The following is a 6,748-nucleotide window of genomic DNA, read 5'->3' on the forward strand; positions in this document are numbered from 1 at the left end:
ACCATCACCACCACCACCACCACCACCACCATCATCATCATCATCATCATCAACAACAACAACAAAATTTTTAGCTACACTAACTGATTAGCAAGATCCTGGAATCCACCTGTCTCTACTCCATCAGCACTAAGGTTACTGGGATAACGTTACTGCATGTAGTCTTTATGTGGGTGCTAGGAAATCATCTCCCAAGCTCTTTCATGGACTTAAAAACAAGTTCCCTGAACAACTTTATGACGTAGGTATTCTTAGTTCTGTTCACATAGATGAGGATGCTGATGGTCAGAGAAGCAGGGCATGTGACTTAAGACCTATACAGCTTCTATCATACCAAGCAATGACATTTGTGGGTGTTGTTTACCCTGGGATAGCTGTATTTATTCTGAGGCACGTAGAGACCATGCGAAAGTGATGGTATTCACCATGGGAAGATGATTATATAGTCTTTGGACAGGCCTGAGAATCCATTTATTGCTTTCAAGATGGAGACTTTGAAGGGTAGGGTGCTCATGGTTTTTTTTTTTTTATATATTAAAAAGAAAACATTCTTAAGGCTTTACTTCAAATCTTCCTTCAAATCTTCCATTTATATTATTGTCCACTGATCATCATGTTTGGAATGGCCATCTCTTAAGAAGACTTCCCTTTCTGAGAAATTAGTTCAAGGATGTCTGAAAAGTAAGGACATATGACAGTTACTTCAAGTGATTCTCTTCATTTAAATATTTTCCCTAAAAAATCCTCACACTCTACTTAACGAGACTTAGCAAACTTTTTGCAGTTCCTTCTCACAGCACACAATTCCACTTCTTCAAAGTTGACATGCATGTGCAAGGTCTTAATTGTATTGGTGAATTATATGGGGACACAGTTAATTGCTTCGGTTTTAAAAACCAGCCAAGGAAAGTGAGTGTTTGGTTCTTTATTACAGTCCTTATGTAATTCCTACTTTTCTGCCTTCTGTCCTTGCTGGCTGAATCTTTACTCACTTCTCAGCGCATCTCCACAGGGGGCTGTTTGGCTCCTTGAACTATCTGCCCATCAAATCAGAAGCCAAGAGCCAGAGACTGAGCCCTGAGCTGTCCTGAAGATGTCTCTATTGAGGAATTCTTAAGCAGATGATTCATTCTGCCATGGGTACCTGCTCCACTAGAGCACGTACTTCAGATAGTGAAACAGCACTGACCCTTAGCACTGTGGAACTGAAGGCTGAATCTTCCAGCTGCTTCACTTTAGATAATACTATATTCACACGACACTGGTTCCATTACTGATGTGGCAATTGATACAGTCCAGCACAGGACCAAGAAACCAACCCTGCCTACAACTATCAGGCTCTCTAGAGTCTCTTTTCTTGCTGGAACATTGTGTCTATTCCTTAAAAACGCTCAATTAAATGCTCCCAGGTATCCAGAGTACATGGTGAAGGCTGTACAAGCGTGCTGCTGGCCAGAAATAACTGAAGACAAATCCTGTTTTCAGCCTTTATTGGAGAAACCTCACTCTGTAGTGAAAGACAGAATTATGGCTGCTCAAGGTGCTAAGAATGAATGGTATCTGAGCACCAGCTTCAAACAAGGCTCCAAGGCTCACAAGACACCTCCAAAGAAGAGAAGGAAATACAAGTTTGCAGGTAAAGAACAGGGCTACGAAACAGCATCTTTTGGGCACGACAAGGATGTTGCAATCATGAACACTACACTCCAATGCATAATAAAAAAAAAAAAAAACAAAAAACAAAAACAAAACCCTAGCCAGGCAGGCAACACTGGTTAAATTAACTGAACCATGATACAACACAAGAAGATATTATGATGATCAAAGAATTAATAGAGAGGTACAGGGATTCCTAGGGCTGAGAGGGAGGTAGGAGATGATGGGGGCAGGAATAATCAGAATGTGTTCTGTATGTATATTAAATTGTCAAAAATCAAATTTAATAGATCATCAATTGAGGTAAAATGCAACTGTAATCAACTAGTTCCACTTAGAATGTACAGTGCCATTCAATGTTGCTTTTCTTTTTGACAAACACACATACACATGAGACACTGATTCAATCAGCACACAAAACAGTTTTTTTTTTATTAGATGTTTTCGTTATTTACATTTTGAATGATATTCCCTTTCCCAGTTTCCCCTCCCCCAAACAAACAACAACAACAACAAAAAACCCTGTTCCCTCCCTCCTCCCCTTGCTCACCAACCCAGCCTCTCCAGCTTCCTGGCCCTGGTATTCCCCTACACTGGGCCATGGGACCTTTATAGGATCAAGGGCCTCTCCTCCCACTCATGACTGACTAGGCCATCCTCTGCTACATATGAAGCTGGAGCCATGAGTCCCACCATGTATACGCTTTGGTTGGTGGTTTAGTCCCTGGGAGCTTTAAGGATACTAGTTAGTTCATATTGTTGCAAAAGACTGTTCTTAAGCCTAAAGATTTCTGCATGATACATTGCAGTCCAGCAGAGATCTCCACCTCTAGTGTCACATGAACTGGTCTCCTTTCTGTCTTTACAGATTAACTAGCATTTTCTAGAAATGTATATGAGTAGGACCACCCAGAATGCATTCTTCTGTATCTAGCTTCTTTCATGTAGAACAATGATGGGATAGCATATATATTCTTTCTTATATTCCTCCTTCCCTTCTGTCTTGGGGTCGTTTGAATGCATTACTCAGAATTCTGTATCTCTCTCCTGGATTTTACACATTATATCTATGTTAGTTTTGGTAATATCCCTAGGTACTAGACTCTACCTCTGGGCACACTATCAGCTTGCTGCCTCTCACTTCCAAAGTTCCCATTGTTTTGTTTTGTTTTGTTTTGTTCTTCTGTGATTTCTGTTATCCTTAGTGAAGCTAGAACCAGGAAGCAGTCTTTTGGCTGTCTCAGGAAGGCTTGGCCAATAGAGGGCACTAGAGGGTTGCAATCTGTGGCAAAGGCGAGGACCTCTTTTTCTGTCTCTAGGGATCTTCTCATTGTGTGGCTGCCAGCATAACAGCATGCCAAGATTCCGAGGCACGCAGTCTGGAGAATGTTTCTGCCAAGAGCCTTTCCCTGCTGCCTAGCTCAGGCCCTCTGGTGTCCTAGTAGGCCACATCCTGCGCACCAGCTGTAGCTAGCTTGCATACATTGGTGAGTTTCTTAGCCTTCCAGTATCTTTCTCCACGGACCACTGTTCTGCACATATGCCAGCAAATTTCTTTGCTTCTGGAAGGCTGCGAGTCCCTATGGTGGCCACAGTGCCTCTAATGAGGTCTTAATCTCAGCCTCAGAGGAAGAAGGGTATTTTTCGAGTTCTTACCAATTTCTTGTGTGATCTCTCTCAGTCTGAGAGATAATCACTCCATCCCCGAGTTTTCTATGCCTTAAAGTCCACCTCTCGGCATTTACAAAGTTAAAACACATTTTGCTTATTATTAACTTTTAAAATTACATTTCTCTGTTTAGATAACTAGCATCTACCATTTGTCTAAACCTTGATTGACACAGTATCCCTAGCTGTTTACAGGAAATGTCAAATATTTGCAGAATGTATAACCACATGTGCATGTGTTGCCTTCATCCTAAGAAGGCAACCTTGTATCTAGTTAACTGAAAGAGCACTTTACATTCATTTATATATTTCCTAGAGTCTCTTCATGCCTCAGTTTTCTCCAGCCCCATTTCCTTTATGCCTACAGAGGGCTGCTTAGCATATCTTAGCATGTAGATATGTTTTTTTTTTTTTGCCATACCCCGAGATGTTTATTTGATGTCTGTAATTTGTCTCAATACTGCCTTCATCCTTGAAGGATATTTTTATTAGGTATAGAACTTTGGGTTGGGGTGGCCTGTGGTTTTGGATAGGAGGTTTTAAGCCATTTGAGGGTTGATGCTATGGCTCACCTGGTAAAGGTGCTATCCACCAAAAATGATAACCTGAATTAAATCTATGGGATGAAAGAGTAGAAGGAGAAAACTGACTGCCACAAGTTGTCCTCACTTCCATACAAGTGCACACACATTAGTACATGTGCATTCAAAATGACTGACTGACTGACTGAATGAATGAATAAAAATAAATAAATGTTTTTAGTAGTTTTATTATGCATCATACAACTATATTTTCCTCAGTAGTTTTTTAAAATAGAAGGGTTTTTCTCCTGAGAAGTATGTGCATTCATTAATAGACCTGTATTTGAGTAAGAATTCTATACAAATGCAATATATACCTTAAGTTAGGAAAGCAAAGAAGAAATATTTTATGGTCCATATACCATTTAAATGATTCAATCAATTTACTTCTCTCTGACACAATACTTATTTTTACGACTATTTAAATGTTGAAGTCAGTTCTGCATATGCCACCAATCATAGTGCTCTAACATTCAGTTACATGACACATATCTATTTCCAAAGAAAAATGTGACATAGTATTTGGTTCAAAGGAGCCGAAGTTATGTGTTTACTGACTCTTTTTAAATATTTCAGCTGTCTCAACAACCTTTGGTTGCTGATGTTTTGAGTATTTGTTTTTTTGGGTTCATTACAGCTTATTGAATGCACTTTCCATTTCAAGGGTACCATGGCCAGCTCCATGTTTTGATTATTTGTAAATACAATGAAAGTGTATTTTTCCAGCCTTCTCCATGGAATCAAACTTTGCTTTGAAGTACTGATTGTGTCTTGGTTATGGCTCTCATCTATATAGACAATGCATCAGTGTTTGAGTTAAAACATCTCTAGGGTCCTCATAATTCCCAAGTTAGACTTAAGACTTTTATATATCATCATCTATCTCCACATTAAATCAAATAGTAACAACAGCAGTAATGATTTCTGTGATGTGTAATACAACAAGATCTAATTCCTGTATTAGATCCCTATTTTTCTGCTTCTTCAGTGACTGGAAAAACACTTCAGAAAGAGCTACATACATGAGCAGCCATCATTCTTCCAAGCTGTGTAGCTGGTTGGTCTGATGCTGGTTGTATTCTAATGCCAAATCCTGGTTCCTCAAAAGGTGGTTGCTCCTGACAAGCAGATCCTCTCACACTCAAAGTCGTGCCACTTGAACCTTCTCCCAAATTTAGCTGGTTAATAAAAGGTCTGTGATTGGGCAGCAGTGGGAGTAAGGTGGGGCTAGAGGTTCAATTGAGAAGGTTGCAGGTGGTGAGAGAGAGGAGAGCAAAGATGGAATGAGAAGAAGATGCTATGGGATAGGTGAGTTATGAAAATATGGCTATGAGGGCTGGCCAAATGGAGTTAAGAGCATCCAGATAGGACATAGCAAGTAATAACTCGTGGATATTGATAGAGAAGTAGATGTGAGTAGTTTAGGGGGTAGATATCTTCTCAGCTCTAGTGGACTAAGGCTTATTAGAAATATGTAAATTATGTGTCTTTTATCTGGGAACTGAATGATCAAAGGTGGGGAAGAAATCCCAGATTGAGATTAAATATGTTCTATAACACAGCTGAGCTCCAGAAGCAGGCCAGGCACCAGCACCTCCTGTCACCCCAGCATCCAGCTCTGACGTGGTCTCCGTGCAAGCCTTGTCAGCCAGCAGCTTCCATGCCAGACTTGCTTGTTTAGTTTTATTGTATTTGTAATGCTTAGAATATGTTGAACTTCTTGAATGTGTGGATTTTCATCTTTCTTTCTTTTTTTAACTTTTATTGCATTATGATGAGAAAAGTTACATGATTTCAATTTATCTGAATTTGTTAACATTTAAAAACATATTTTAAGTAAATAGAATTAAATCACATTCTTGTTTCCCTTTTGTATAGCAACTCTTCCCAGAGATACCTATATCTTTTTTGTCATAGTCCTTAAAATTTATAAAATATCATAACAATAAAAATATTATAAAAGTTGTTTGATATAAAACAACAATTTAACAGTCTTATGTAGATGCTCATTTACAGCAATAGTGAAAATACATTTTTCTCAATATAAATTTTAAATAACTCCAAACATATTAACTGTATATTTCAAAATAATACACCACTACTAGTATTTTTTAAATGAACATAAATATATAAAATCTTTTTGTCTGTTTGTTTTGTATTTAGTAGAGTTTAAAATCTTGACTCTTACTGTGGTACAAGCCCAAAATAAGAACAATTTTTAGACATTGGGTTTCATTGTAATAAGGCTGTACTTCAATAACCCTCACATCACCAAAGGATTTTTACATCCATCGTAGCTAAGCTGAGAGTTGACAGTTCTGCTGCACCAAGAAATGAATTGTAGGCACGAGTTTTGGATACAGATTTCCTGTTATGGTCAAAGCTGTTTGACTTGAGTGAGTGACTTTATTCTCAGCCCACAGAGAACAGGTTACATTCATTTAAGAAATGGTGTATGTAATAAGATGGTCTATGCATAAAGTCATTCACCAACTGTTTCAATAAACAATGGTTCTGCTTGGAGGGTGGCACAGACATTAGGTGAGGGTAAGAATTTGGTTCATTAGCTGTGATAATTTGGAAAAGCATTCATCTCAGAGAAAGAGTAACTTATAAAGTCCTCTTCTTCAGACTTGATACAAGAGTTTCAAGTGTCAAGCAAAGCATTCAGTCTCACTCTTCGTTGTTCTCTTATGAGCCACCTCCCTAGGTAATTGTCTATGTTTCTTTTGGGTATATAAATACTTTTGAAATATATAAGCTGTTCTGAAAAGTATAGTATAGTGTAAAAACTTGAAATAAACAATACTACTAATAGAGAGGCTGAGATAGGAGAAGCAAGA

This window comes from Mastomys coucha, unplaced genomic scaffold (genome assembly GCF_008632895.1).
Source record: "Mastomys coucha isolate ucsf_1 unplaced genomic scaffold, UCSF_Mcou_1 pScaffold9, whole genome shotgun sequence".
Lineage (NCBI taxonomy): Eukaryota > Metazoa > Chordata > Mammalia > Rodentia > Muridae > Mastomys > Mastomys coucha.